The 15,894-nt window shown below is 43.4% G+C and overlaps 1 protein-coding gene and 1 non-coding gene across 2 annotated transcripts in view; both read left to right on the top strand.

Annotated features, from left to right (window-relative positions):
* The window catches only part of LOC124606925 (dual oxidase maturation factor 2-like), a 713,401-nt gene that overhangs the window by 348,537 nt on the left and 348,970 nt on the right, over positions 1–15,894 (top strand). The window lies entirely within an intron of this gene.
* Positions 6,634–6,707, top strand: Trnap-ugg. The gene has a single exon. It is a non-coding gene; the product is annotated as a tRNA-Pro (tRNA).

Raw genomic sequence — 15,894 nt, 5'->3', positions numbered from 1 at the left:
TGTGCATTACATGTATCACTAATGACATTACATATTAATTGGCACATTTTACATTCAAATCTCCACGAAGTACTAAATGATTCTCCTCGTCTGACAGGAAGCTCAATAATTCATCTAGATTTCTCATAAATGGCTGAAAATTTCCTGGACAGGATCTGTAGAAATTTACAATTACCAGAAAGGTATTCTGCAGTAACAACTAACATACACATGCTTCTACTTTCTGATCAACACAAAAACTATTTGTTTCAATATTTTTGACTTCGAGTCCAACTTTTATGTGTGTTGTAACTCCTCCTTTTTCTATGTTAACTCTGCACGAAATTGAAGCGAGTCTGTAATACCAAATATTTAAGTTCTCCCTCCCTGTCGTTACGTGGTGTTCCATCTCTATTTGTAAGGTCACTTGCTAAGTTAATCTAAATTGATTCCTTAATGACACTATACCAAGAGCTGCTAGTGTACGTCAGAGTATCCGTGTTGTTACACTTCGTGGCTGACCGGTACCAAGGCAATGTAGTGCAGCAGCAGATTTGCTCGTTTGCTGTTAGCGCATGTGACGCGTATGCTCAGAACACCGGTCCGACACGGTATTGGTGCTCTGACCAGTGTATTCCTATAACGTGTTACAACTGCCTTCCCAAACTAAGATCATCTTTAACAGACTCTACAGATCAGATCTTGATTTGACGGAAGCAGATGAAGTGAAAGTAGCAAGTGACCTTAGAAAGAGGGACGAAGGTTTTTGTTTCAATTCTGTTTGGAATTCTGCTGTATCCCTGTCGAACAACAGAGGGACAGAGTTATCGTTTCTTGTTCACCCGTTGGTACTTAATGTTCGCTATAGATAACTTCTCTGTCGTTCTTGGTTGTATGGTTGCGCTAGTTGTTCACGGTGAGTGTCTGTTGTCTTTTTGCATGTACTGTGCTATGGCTCTTGTTCGGCGTAGCCACAGATACCGAGGTTTTAAATTTCCTTGGACAGCGCTCTCTCGCTGCAGTTGTGCATTAAAAATAACGGGTGTGCTACTGTCGAAATATGTGTGGTTGTCGAAGACATTACCCGGCTGCATCTCCCCAACTTTCTGATCAACTACGATTCATTAGGAAAAACAAATACATTTCAGGATGGACCTCTTCACCAAACATATATTGCAATATATTCAGCTGCAGTTTAGATGTCGAGTAACAGCGTCTGAAGATCTAACGGTGTAATTCCAGATGTTCATCCGAGTCGCTGTTTCCGTTTTATGGACAATTTTTTGGGAGACCGACCCAGTATTCTTCTTGAGGTGCCGCGAGTTGTGCTGTCAAGTGTATGCGCTTCCTGGCTGGAGTCCAGTCAGCGAGTGCACATAACAGCGCGACTCGCGACACCTGAAGAAGACGACTATGCCGTTCATCGAAAGAATGTGCATAAAATGAGAACAACTCTGCTAAACACTCGGCGGCACACCATTAATCAACCATGCCGAAAAATCCTGAGAGATCGGATCAGTGGTCAGTCAGTGCTCAACTTTTTAGTGTTTCCGTCTGAATTTCGTAAGTTCTGCGAGCATGTGCTACTAACACACCAGTCTGAAGTGGTAAAAGGCTCATTGGTTTTCTCGGAGTTCTTTCCAGGGCCACTTCTACTGCATTTATGGCTGAAGCCAATAAGCTACCTACACGATCGAGTGATGTGCTGAGTGTGAAACACACCATGTAGTATCTGACAGATGTCTCCTACATGTACTAAAGGCTGTTAGAAGGTTTAGAATACACCTTATATATAGGGTGATTGTGCTGCCCCTAACCATCGGTTTTATGCAACCCACAACGCCTTCAAACCTCACGTTCAAGATTTTCATGTGCAAGCTGTTAATCATACATAGAAAATGAACAGATGAACAGGATTCTTTGCAAGAAATTTAATGTAGTTAAATTTTATACTGGGATATGTTTTCGCAAGAGGCCGTTGTTTTTCAGTTATTCAAGAGAAATTTACAGAAGTGACCTTCAGACACGAAAACTATAGCCTCCAGCATAAACGTATCTCAGTGCAAAATATAACTACATTAAATTTCCTAAAAAAATGGCGTATTCATTTTTTGTTTAGGACTAATAGTTTGCGTATAGAGAGCGATAGAACACGAAAATTTTTCACACGGTTTTTGAAGGCGTTGCGGGTTACATAAAACCTATTGATTGTGGCAGCTCAGTCACCCTATATACAGCTTTGTCTTTTTATTTGTCTTCGCAATTAGAATAACGAAGCGATTTGTCACGCTGTCGTTGGTATCCACTTAAATAATGCGTTGTTTTTAAAGGATAAAGGAAATGTTAAAATAGTAACATCTCCATTACATAGCTCCAAAGGCATAAGGTCGGTAACATAACGTATAGTACCATCAAAAATTGGTTTTATCGATGGTAGTAGTAGCGTAATGACTCTATACCATTTTACACACAATAAGAAATAAAAGTCAGTAACAATAATGGTAAAATTCATGACAGTGTAAAACTATATACCAGACAGGAATTCGAAACTGTCTTTCACATGTAATGCTCTTACTGACTGAAATATTAACGCACGAACCACTATACAACTTAACAGTTCAAATTTTGTCAATACCTCTGCCATACGTTCCAAATTCCTTCGTACGTTGCGGTGCTGGACTGGTATTCTCTGGGGAAAGAATACAGCGGAGGCAGTGGGTTGCCAAAGAATAGATGTTGTTCCCAGGATGAATCTTTCACTCCGAAGTTGATTGACGCATAAAAAAAAATTTCTTTTTATTTTGGGACGCAGGTGATAGGTACCGACAGATGTGTAGCTGCAAAGGTGGGTAATGAGTTGCGTAAAAAGCGTAGACAGCGAATAATGAAAATTTTACCAGTAGATAGAGCTGTAAGCGTTTTAAAGTAATGGGTGGGCTACAAATGACAGATGAATCGCAACACAACGGCTATGATCTGAGTTGCACTTTACCACACCCCTACTGTTAAATGTGCATGACTGCAGGAGTTCGGCGTCAACGGTTGTGGTACTGTTGGTTGTAAGGTAAGCCCATCCGCTACGGCAAGGTCGTACCATATCGGATGGGGAAAATCGGGTTTTAACTATCCTGAGTCAGAAAACCGCATAGAAAGCAAAATGACATAGGTTTATAATTACCCTTTTGCCATGAACCGCATAAAAAACAAAATGACATCTGTTTACAGTAGTTGTGAGACTGGCGCAAGACATGTTCAATATACTGCGCACTATTTTCTGTGCAAATGGCTCTGAGCACTATGGGACTCAACTGCTGTGGTCATTAGTCCCCTAGAACTTAGAACTACTTAAACCTAACTAACCTAAGGACATCACACACATCCATGCCCGAGGCAGGATTCGAACCTGCGACCGTAGCAGCAGCGCGGCTCCGGACTGGAGCGCCTAGAACCGCACGGCCACCGCGGCCGGCTATTTTCTGTGCATGTGGCACGACAGATCGGAGTGTCTCGGGGGGTCACATTCAGAATGCGTTGCGCAATGTATGCCTTCAGTTCACCTACTTTCATAACTAGAGCACTGAACACAACATCTTTCACAGAACCACACAGCCAAAAGTATCACGGATTAAGGTCAGGCGGTCTGAGCGGCCGTGCTGTAGTTAAATGACGGCTGTTAATTCTAGCATTTCCCAAATGCCTCTGCGGCAGCCGCTTCACTGGCTGTGCAATGAGCGCAGGAGCGCCGCCGTGTATTTAAATAATCCTACCCGCACACTCACGCTGTTGAAGGGTTGGAATGACGTTGATGCGCAAAAGACTCTCATAGCGTTTACTAGTGGCGTTACAGGCAACAGGACACACAGGACTCATCTCCTCGAAAAAATGCGACCCTACGATAAACGATGCAGTCAACACTCTCCAAACAATCACTTTTGTTGGATAAAATGCGTGGATTTTCCGTTGCCCATATTCTGAAATTCTGCGTATTGACATGTCATTTGAGATGGAAATGAGCTTCGTCTGTGCACAGAATGTTCCATGGGCATTCATTATCCACTTCCATGCTAGCAGGACATTACAGAGCGAACGCTTATCATGCTGACGGGTCAGCAGGAAGAACTCCTCAACATGGATGATTGGCCGGCCGGAGTGGCCGAGCGGTTCTAGGCGCTACAGTCTGGAACCGCGCGACTGCTACGGTCGCAGATTCGAATCCTGCTTCAGGCGTGGATCTGTGTGATGTCCTTAGGCCAGTTAAGTTTAAGTAGTTTTAAGTTCTAGGGGACTCATCAGTCAGAAGTTAGGTCTCATAGTGCTCAGAGCCATTTGAACCATTTGAACATGGATGATTCGTATATATAGCAATGCAGGACGTTTCGTATGATTTTATGCACCGTGCAGGTAGGAACATTCAAATTTCGGGAAATTTCTCGTGCACTGCATGTTGGCATACTTCCGCTCGACGCCTCCTGCAATGCTGCGCCCAAATCTTCGACAGACGGCGGACCAACTGCTTTCCTCCCTCAGTCACACTGTACTTCAAAAAACTTGTCTTTACGAATTTTCCTATTATTTTCTCCAGACCCTCAACAGAAATCGAAACAATGTCTTTTTTCAGACTCCTGAGTATTAGGAACTTGTGCAGGGCTTGTGACGCACAGTCAGCATTCTTGTTTTACCAGCAGCGTGCGATCCTTCACGGAGACAGTCGTGTCGGGCGTCTCGAACACAAACTGAAGAGCAACCTTATGCCGCGCGTCCGTTGTTGCGCCCATTCTGACGCTTGCAGCGCCCTCAATTAGTTAATTTGCTTTCCGCGACGTTTTCCCCTACTCCAGTAATACGGTGCTCAAACGTGACGTCATTCTGAACAGCGGTTCTCTTTCTAAAGCGTTTTGTAACTGTAATTTCCATTACGGACATCCTGTGTGCCCTATGAGGGTTATTTTCGAGTGAAAGGTGTGGCGAGAAAAGAGAGTAAAACATTGGGGAATAAGTCCGAAAGTTCATGAAGCGAGAAATGCCAGATGAGCTATCAACCTGCCTTTACTAGTGAAGGGAGAGCGCGTGGTGAACGCTCGCGCCCTCGTATCCGGGGTGTCGGCCAGCCGGCACCACCAGTCTGCAACAATTAGGCGGCGGCGACCGTTATCTGGCATCGCGCCGGCTCTCCAGCCCATGGTCCTTTGTTCTCGCCCGGGCTGCACATGGGGGCGCCGGGCGCGAGGTGGCGATAGCTCCGAGCGCCGCTGCCACCGCCCCCGCGAGTACACCTCTCCGGCCGGCACGCGGGCGATATTTATCAAAATGGAGGAGAGTAATTATTACTGCAACGGGGACCGCACTGGCCCGGCTCTTGTCTGTTTGAAGTACTACGTGGGGAAGATACGTGCCAGCTGAGCTTTATCGGGACAATAACGTGGAACAGTAATTCACCCGCAATGGAAACCGCTGCAGAATCCTTCTTCGACGAATTGTTGATTTTTATCTGTCGGTCTACGACCTGTAGAAAGTCGAGTTAGTAAGTACTAGTTTTTTTTCAGAGTGGGAGTTATTAATGTATGATTATTTCGATTAATATCGTAGTTAGAAGTTACAATATGAAAAAAAAAGTCTACAGTCATTTCATTTTCCAGCAACTGGGGGAGTTGGACATACACTGTTATTGACAAGTAAGTTCGTGGTTTCAGAAGACTACCTGCAAAAACTGCAAGACATAAAGACAACAGACACACATCAGTGAACACAGCATGTCTTCACGTTTGTAACCCACATTACAGATGGTCAGTATGTGTACTGTTTGCAACGTCGCAGACATCAGTAAATGTGTGCAGTTCATTGACATGAAATGTCTGAGAAGGCACGACAGCAACTCATTTTGCAGATCTGTTGACTGGGTTGCCTGTCTTCAGGCCCTAACTAATTCGATGCGACAATATGGGGCCAATGTTTGTCGATATGCCCTGCCTGCAGGTGCCATCTGTAACTACACTGCCCAGTCACATTCATGTGACCATCTGTCAAAAGTATGATAACGCCCTCTGCAAGGCGGGGCACTGCGAGTCGCGCAGAGTGTCAATGAGGCTCTGGAAGGTACTGACAGGGATGAGGAGCCATGCCGACTCCGTTGCCGTGGCCAGTTGCTCTAGGTTTTTCGGTTGAAGGTCAATGGCTCGAGCAGCTCGATCGTCGTGGTCCCACAGATTCACCACTAGATTTAAATACGTTGAGTTTGGGGGATAGGGGAGATTCGTAAGAGGAGATAGGTAAACTCTATGAGGTGTCCGAAAGAATAGATACCATCTTCATATAGTTAAGGCTAACCGGCCATTGACCTACTTCTTCTGTACTGGACGCACGCACATTGCCCGAACTCTTACGAGACTCGGTAAGATTGTCTGCCGCGAGTAATGAGTGTAATGGGCAGGGACACTACGAATGTAGTGTGTGGACATTAAGTTGGAAATGTGGATCTCACGGGGAGCGTGCAAGGGATAAATCCTGCAGTCGCACTAGCCTCTGTGCCCTCGGTGGCATCCTGCCTCGGGCATGTATGTGTGTGATATCCTTAGGTTAATTAGGTTTACGTAATTCTAAGTTTAGGGGACTGATGACCTCAGATGTTAAATCTCATAGTGGTTAGAGCCATTCGAACCCTCGGTGGCTCAGATGGATAGAGCACCTGCCATGGAAGCAGGAGATCCCGGGTTCGAGTCCCGGTCGGGACACACATTTTCAACTGTCCCCGTTGATGTGTAACAACTCCTGTCGACAGTTTAGGGTCTTGATTTAATTATCATTTCATTGGTAAACTCGTCCTGGTGCTCTTCGAACTACGTACGTACACCGCAAGCTGTGTGGCACGTTGTAGTGTCCTGTTGGTATTTGTAGCGGTGGACATGGTTTCCAAGGATAGATGCGTACTTGTTCCCCTTGTGCCTTCCAGAAGGACGAGATCACCCAAGAAATGCCCTGTGGCCTGGACACTTCCGACGACTGCTGCAGGATATTTACTTTCAGACTTTTCACGCCGTTCACGGCAACTACCATCTGTCCGATGCAGCATTCATCTGAAAAGCTCGGCTGTCGCCACTCAGCGGACGTTCCGTTGTGGCACTGGCGTGCAAATTCCAGCCTTCGTCGGCAGCGAGCAGTAGTCAGCATGGTTGCACGAAGAGGCGCCTGCTGCAGGCGACCATACAAAGCAACGTTCGCTGGACAGTCATTGAGGAGACACCGCTGATAGCCCTTTGGTTCATCTGAGCGCTGAGCCACTCAGCAGTTGCACGTGTATTCGCCCCTAAACATTCCACAGCCGTCGTTCAGTTCTGTCATCTGTGGCCCCTGGTGCATCACAGTTGCCTTGGCGCCGCTTTTGGATAGCCGCATTTTTCCACGCACAGTATACTTTAAACCACGACGGCGCGCAGACAGTTAACAAACTTAAGCATTTTCCGTTTCACCGAAAGCGAGTGATAACCCCCATTTGGACGTCAGGTAAATCACTCTGATTCCAGATTACGACAGTAAATGCACTGTTCTCTGCTTCGCCCAAACGCGCTTTATATGCAGTCCACTGCTATTGCTACCACGTGCCGCGTATGAGTAGTTACTGCACTCTGACATCGAACACAGGCGATGGTCACATCAGTGTGAATAGACTGTATATAAGAGTAGCGTAAACCATTAGCAGGCTCCCGTTTACAAGTGGGACATTATTGCATACCATTAACATGCAGTAAAATTTCCAGTGGTTCGCTGATAACGTATCATGCGACACGCTCGTCCCAATGATAAGTGTGCTGGATTATACCATATCGTCAAGGTAAAACCACTTGAGCTATGCTAAAATCCTTTTTATTCGTCTCAGACCGATTTCGTGGCATTACAACCACATCTTCAGGTAATCATCTAGATACAAACAAATACCATTATATTTACCCAACAGTAATAAGCCCTCAGTCTTAAAATGTAGCAGGAATAGTGGCTGCTAACATATGTCAGCTCATAAAATCAGCAACACTGGGATATATGGAAGACCCAATATTCGACGTCAATTTAGAGTACAAAATAAACCGCTAAAGAGGCGATATTTCAGAAACAGAGTCTGTCCGAAGCGATCCAAACCCCAATTAACTGGTAAGACCTAATGAAGACAATAAAATTCTCTGTGGCAACCGACGATATCAAGTGAATATTATGTAGTTAAACAGCAAGTTAAAGTGTGGCTTTTTTTCACAGTTCAGTACATCTTCTTCCTGTTTTCATGCTTGACCTGTTTTCAGTTTTTAACGGGCTTCCCACTCGGCCGTCTTAGCACTAAGGGTGCTATGGGGAGTTTCCCTTGTGAGATAGGTATGGTCTGGTTGACGTCAGTATGTCCCTGTCTTCCTAGAACCTAGAATCCAGATATCCCCTCATGAGACGATCTAAAATTTAAAGTGGAATCTCAGAATTGCCAGAAAAGGAGTCAGTCCAATAAGGAGTAGAACCACAAACGTTTCTATTATTGCAATTAGCCCTCCTGTCGTAAAAGCCACCCCTTTACAGACATACACCTCTAGTTCCGTTGCACAATAGACATTAAGGCATTTCCATTGTAATTTATAAGGGCTTTCATGTTATGGAAAAATGATATTTATTATTCATATCACCAGTTATTAGTCGTATTATTTATGTCACGGGAAGAAGGCAAATACAAGACTGGGGCCTCTGCCTCAGGCGACCTTGTTGCTATGGAACTGAGCTGACTTCCAGTCCTCGATTATTGAAAAATGGCTTCTTCGCTACTTCTTCTGTCCTGAATTTAATAATTGAAGGTTATAATCACACTGTATAAATGTGATCACTGATCACTCCCGATACCTAAAGTTCATGTACACTTCTGCCTTGCCGATGACCGGAGTAGGAAACTGATTAGCCAGCCGCTGTAAATAAATATTGGTTCGGTACTGTAGACTGTGCGACCACAGATGAGAGTCACTCACTATCACTGGCTATGCTGGCTATGTAGAAAGTTAGTAATACAGTGTGGCAGCCTGTACCTATATGCTCTAAGGAATGTGTGACCCGCGCACCACTTTCTCCGTAGTCTTTCTTATCCAATTACAACACGCCACGGTGTGATACACAATTCCCTTACTCGCTCTCACACGCACGCACCCATTCTTTGTGTTTCGTCCTCTGTACGCTACTTCATATTACTAGCAGCGCTCCTGCAGTGCCTTTCCTTTTTACGACTGACGTATCGTCGCTGTCTTAAGGGGCGTGACTGAAATTGGAATACGACTAACACACGCTGCGCAATTGTTTAGCGGAACCTGCGTTGTGCTACCAGATAGAGAGCAAAGATAACCCCACCTTGACTACACTTCTTGAAAGGACACTACCATCTGAAGTGCTTAAATGTGTGGCGGTTTCGTTATCTACAGCATTATTTTTATTTGATTTATTATTATGATTACAATTTTCTTTCCTCTTCCCATGTTTTTCAGACCAGGTACTGGTATTCATTAACTCTTTGTCCATATCCTTCTCACCGAGCTTTGGATCTTTATATACATGGTGCAGTTCATAGACGACTATACGACTTATAACCTTTGCCTCCCTCGAAAATGGAAGACGTGGCTTTGTCATTATATTATTAAACGGAGGCATTCACTGCAGCCGTTGATCTAACGTCATTGATCAGCAACAGCTGTCGAATCGGTATACTGTGGGTTACCTTAGTTGATGGGTGTGGTACGCAAATCCTTCCATATTTTACTTTTGGCTTCCGTCAATGATCAGCTTATTCTGAAAATTTGTCTCAAAACCTGTCAGAAAATCCAAAGAGATTCTGGTCGTACGTGAAGTATGTTAGCGGCAAGAAACAACCAATGCCTTCTCTGCGCGATAGCAATGGACATACTATCGAAGAAATTACTGCCAAAGCAGAGTTACTAAACACAGACTTCCGAAATGCCTTCACAAAAGAAGACGAAGTAAATATTCCAGAATTTGAATCGAGAACAGCTGCCAACATGAGTAATGTAGAAGTAAACATCCTCGGAGTAGTGAAGCAACTTAAATCACTTAACAAAAGAAAGTCTTCTAGTCCAGACTATATACCAATTAGGTTCTTTTCGGAGTATGCTGATGCATTAGCTCCATACTTAACAATCATATACAACCGTTCACTCGACGAAAGATCCATACCCAAAGACTTGAAAGTTGCACAGGTCACACCAATATTCAAGAAAGGTAGTAGGAGTAATCCACTAAATTACAGGCCCATATTGTTCATGTCGAAATGCAGCAGCATTTGGAACATATATTGTGCTCAAACATTATAAATTACCTCTATTGACATACAGTCAACATGGGTTTAGAAAACATCGTTCCTGTGAAACACATCTAGTTCTTTATTCACATGAAATGTTGATTTCTATTGACAAGGGATTTCAGATCGATTCCGCATCTATGGATTTCCGGAAGGATTTTAAAAATGTACCACACAAGCGGCTCGTAGTGAAATTGCGTGCTTATGGAATATCGTCTCAGCTATGTTACTGGATTTGTGATTTCCTGTCAGAGAGGTCACAGTTCGTAGTAATTGACGGAAAGCCATCGAGTAAAACAGAAGTGATTTCTGGCGTTCCTCAAGGTAGTGTTATAGGCCCTGTGCTGTTCATTATCTATATAAATGACTTGGGAGACAATCTGAGCAGTCGTCTTCGGTTGTTTGCAGATGACGCTGTCGTTTATCGACTAATAAAATCATCAGAAGATCAAAAAAAATTGCAAATCGATTTAGAAAAGATATCAGAATTGTGCGAAAATTGTCAGTTGACCCTAAATATCGAAAACTGTGAGGTCATCCACATCAGTGCTAAAACGAATTCGTTAAACTTCGGTTACACGATAAATCAGTCTACTCTAAAAGCCGTAAATTCAACTATATACCTAGGTATTACAATTATGAACAACTTAAATTGGAAGGAACACATACAAAATGTTGTGGGGAAGGCTAACCAAAGACTGCGTTTTACTGGCGAGATACTAAGAAAATGTAACAGATCTACTAAGGAGACTGCGTACACTACGCTTGCCCGTCCTCTTTTAGAATACTGCTGCGCAGTGTGGGATCCTTACCAGATAGAACTGACGGAGTACATAGAAAAAGTTCAAAGAAGGGCAGCACGTTTTGTATTATCGCGAAATATGGGAGAGAGTGTCACAGAAATGATACAGGACTAGGGCTGGACATCATTAAAAGAAGGCGTTTTTCGTTGCGACGGAATCTTCTCACGAAATTCCAATCACCATCTTTCTCCTCCTAATGTGAAAATATTTTGTCGACACCGACATGCATAGGTAGAAACGATCACCACGATAAAATAAGGGAAATCCGTGCTCGTACGGAAAGATATATGTGTTCGTTTTTTCCAAGTGGTATTCGAGATTGGAATAATAGAGAATGTGAAGGCTGTTCGATGAACCCTTTGCCAGACACTTAAATGTGATTTGCAAAGTATCCATGTAGCTGTAGATGTAGATGTAGAAAATTTCGAACACTTCCAAGCTCCGCCTATCCATTTTTGGCGCGTTTTCAAGTGAGCATAGCAAACAAGAGATTTCAATCGAGTGTTTCTTTTAATTGTCTAATATTGTTAATTAAGAACTCAGATTTTCTCATTTATTTGAAATTCTGAAATTGTAATTAGACTATTGAAAATATACTCAAATTTCTGACATAATTAACTCAGCACAAATAACAACGATCACAACGTTTCATTCAATAGTTTCGATCCTTTGAGAAAACTAGCACTAAAAGTGTATAGGTCCTTTTCCGTGTAAGTGTTTACTGCTACGAAGAAGAAAAGCAACGTTGAATGACACACGTTGTGAGTCTCTTAAAGTCGAAAGGTTTAGGACGGCTAAGAGTAATAACCTACTGATGGTTCTTTACATTTTTTTATTCGATATTTGTCTGAATCATTGTATCCGTAAGACACAGTCACTAAATAAATCTACATCTATATCTATACTCCGTAAGACACTTTACGATGAGCCGGCCGGGGTGGCCGAGCGGTTGTAGCCGCTACAGTCCGGAACCGCGCGACCGCTACGGTCGCAGGTTCGAATCCTGCCTCGGGCGTGTGTGATGTCCTTAGGTTAGTTAGGTTTAAGTAGTTCTAAGTTCTAGGGGACTGATGACCTCAGAAGTTAAGTCCCATATTGCTCAGAGCCATTTTGAACACCTTACGGTGTTTTTCGGAGGATACTTCAGATATCATTATCTATTTTTCCCCTCCCTCAACTTCCCATGTCTTGCCCATTCCCTGTTCCAGGGTACGTGAGAAGAAGGACTGGCGATAAACTTCCAGACGAGCTCTACATTCTCTCGTTTTCTCATCGCATTCATTTTGCGGTTCATTTATCATAATATATTCAGCATTAAGTAAAAGAAAATAATGAATAAAATGAAACAATGTTGACTCTGAAATTCCGTTATGAAATTAACGATGAAGCTAATTATAATGTAAGTACAGTATAAGAATTTAGTTCGTTTAACAAATCCAAATAATTTGTAAGCACAGGAGAGGATTACGACCAGAGCATGTTACTGTTAACCGTCTAGACATTCGCTTCGAATGATTTGGGTAAAAGCGAGTCGGAATTGGTGACACACTCGATTCCTATTATTACGTCTCGGTTGGTCGCGCTTATGCCGTTCGTTATAAGGCATTGTAGTTCTGCAACTGTACCACACACAGGCTGCGAGCTTCTGACGGCAGCCGTTGTGAGATAAATTGCCGTGACCAGTAACTGGCTTTTGTAGAATATCGTGTCTGTCTGCAGTAACGTCATTTGTTTTTGTTATTTTGCAATGACTATTGCAATTCATGGCTGTTTTTCTGAGAACAAGCATCGTTAATCATTACATTAAAGTTAATGAAATGGAAAAGTGAGTTACGTATTAGGGGTTCGGATTGTTAGACGCTCTGCATGGAAGAATCATAAGTAGCAATAATGGGTGGAAAGTAAAAATCACTACATATCTATAGACAGATAAAATTATATTTACGGTTTATTTTTGTTCACAACTTGATAACACACAATATAATCTGTTTGTATATCTGCGACAGACTGAGTAGTGAAAATACAGGGCGAGTCAAAAGTCCTTGGACACCTTCATAAGTTGGAAGATTAAAGGGAAAATTGAAATGTGATGATGGGAACATAGGTTTGATGTGGGGCCGCAACTTTTGGAGTGAGTGTCATTTACGGCCGCCATCTTGAAATCCGCCATTTTGGATTCAAGTCAGTTTCTTTTTTTAATGGGAAGGGGGGGTGTATGACACATCAGATAACACTCGCTTGAGCTCTGGAATTTAGTGGTGTAATTTGTTTTTGTATATCTTGTATAGTTCAGAGGTTATTAATGTTCATAGTTGGGAAATTACCTTCATACCGACTGCTACAACACATGTTCTACATGTTGTCCATCCCGTCAAAGCACGACTGTAGTCGCTGCAACCACATTAATAACTTCTAAACTATACAAGATAGACAAAAACAAATTACACCACTCAATTCCAGAGCTCAAGGGAGTGTTATTTGATGTGTCATACACCCTCTTTCCCATAAAAAAATGACTTGAATCCAAATTGGCGGATTTCAAGATGGCGGCCATGAATGACATTCACTTCGAAAGTTGCGGCCCCACGTCAAACCTATGTTGCCACCATCACATTTCAATTTTTCCATTAATCTTCCAACTTATGAAGATGTCCAAGGACTTCTGGCTCGCCCTGTATTTTGTTTGGAGAGGACATTTTATACGAGCTCTTTTGTACGAGGGGCGTTCAATAAGTACTGTAGCACATCCCACACATCCAATACACAATATTATTCCCCACTCTTCTGCCTACTAACCCTGTTCTTCAACATAATCTTCGTTCAATGCAATGGCCTTGGACCACCTTACTGAGAGGGCCCGAATGCCTGCATGGTACAACTCTGCTGGTCGACGTCGCAGCCAGCATCTTGCTGCATCAATAACCTTCCTATCACCGACGCACTGCTTGCCGCGGTATGCATCCTTCATTGGGCCAAACAGATGGAAGTCGGAAGGTGCGACATTCGGGTTGTAGGATGAACGAGGACGAACAGTCCAGAGTCGTTTTGTGAGCTCCTCTCGGGAGTCCAGACTTGTGTCAGGCCTGGCGTTGACATTGACGACGATGAACAAGCTGAGATCATTTGTTCAGTTTCCTGCTGGTATTATACTCTTCAGAGTTGATTGTTGTACCATGAGGGAGGAGATTAAAAAGAATAACCTCTTTAGAGTCCCAGAAGACCGTCGCCATGACGTTAACGGCTGACGGGGTGCCTTTGAACTTTTTCTTCGGTAGAGGGGTGGTGTGGCACCACTCCGTGGATTGCCGTTCTTGAGACCTGATAGTCAAGGGAAGACAGGATTCGGTTACGATTGTGGACGGAGCCGTAATCAGTCACTGTTGGTTGCCTTTTACAGTTACACGCACTTTGTCTTCAACTAATAATTCCAGACTCAACAATAAATAAAAATACCGTACGTTATTAAAGAAGGAATAAACAACTGTGTAAACAATAGTGTTTTCAGTGAGCTGCAATTTAGCAAATCACCATTACATGCAGATAAAGCAGATAATGTTTTAGAAACAAGCCACTGTGATCTGGGCAGAAGGCCTTACACGCCAGCAATGGCAATAAATTAAGAATTGTTCAAAACTCGCTACAACTTACAAATTACAGGTACTGAAATATTGAAGGCAAGTCTCCACAAACACAGCAGAAGGCATCAGACACCAGGAATGCCAGTAAATAAGATTTTAAAGGATTACTGCTAAAATACAAATACCAAATTAGAATTTTACAATTTGTTAAGGTCAATCAGCGATAATTTTTTTTAATTTTATTTATTTATTTATTTATTGTTTGCCTTGTGGGCGCTAACGCCCCAGTTACCTGTCCTGGGGATTAGTGTATGTAACGGCAGTGTACGTTTCCTCGCCTTGCCGCTGCTGTCCGGTAAGGCGTGTAGTTTTGACAGGTTTCTTGGTTGTAGGACGGTTGGAGATTCTCCTACTCTGGTGGTAGTGATTCCTTTCTCGTTCCGGGTGCTGTAAAGACAGTATTCTGGGGACGTAGTGCAGACAGCCGGTTCCGGCTTTGGCGAATCGTTCCACCGTTGCATTTGGTTTATCGGACGTCAGGTAGCTTCAGCAAGATTATCATTAGTCATTCATTAGACTGCCAATAGTCTGAGTTACCATCTTGTGAAGTGAATGCAACTCTTGGCTGCCCAGAATGGCAATAAATTAGGAATGTTTAGCGTTAGCGCCCACAAGGCAAAAAAAATAAATAAATAAATAAATAAATAAATAAATAAATAAAAAAATAAAAAAATTAAAAAAATTATCGCTGATTGACCTTAACAAATTGTAACAAGTTGAACGCAGTAAATAGTAATAAGAAGTCGAGGAAAGCTAATCAGATCCGCCTTCCTCAAGCACTCCACTCGCTGCTCTTCGCCTCGGCGACACTGCGAGCAGCAACACGAACCCAAGTCACAGGAGAATCGCGAGATATCACAACGGTGGAGGTTTCTCTACTTGGATTGAAATGCACTCATCTTAAAGCTTACTGGATCCGGTTTGCGACGAGGTCGTGCACCCTCGTGACCACAGACCTTCCTCTGGCAGTCCATGCGTGCCACCAGCGGTCCCGGCGTGTTCTGGCACTGCGCGGACCTGGCTCCTCCTGAGTCCCCAACCGAACTGGCCACCCACACGACCCGGAAAAACATCGACGTCGTCCCAAATATAGGGCAACAGTTACTACATACCGATAGCCGCCGTGGCTGCGACTAGCGGACAGGCAACGCTT

The sequence above is a fragment of the Schistocerca americana genome, chromosome 3, assembly GCF_021461395.2.
Source record: "Schistocerca americana isolate TAMUIC-IGC-003095 chromosome 3, iqSchAmer2.1, whole genome shotgun sequence".
NCBI lineage: Eukaryota > Metazoa > Arthropoda > Insecta > Orthoptera > Acrididae > Schistocerca > Schistocerca americana.
Note: the sequence above shows the minus strand (reverse complement) of the source record. Positions and strands in the feature narration are given on the sequence as shown.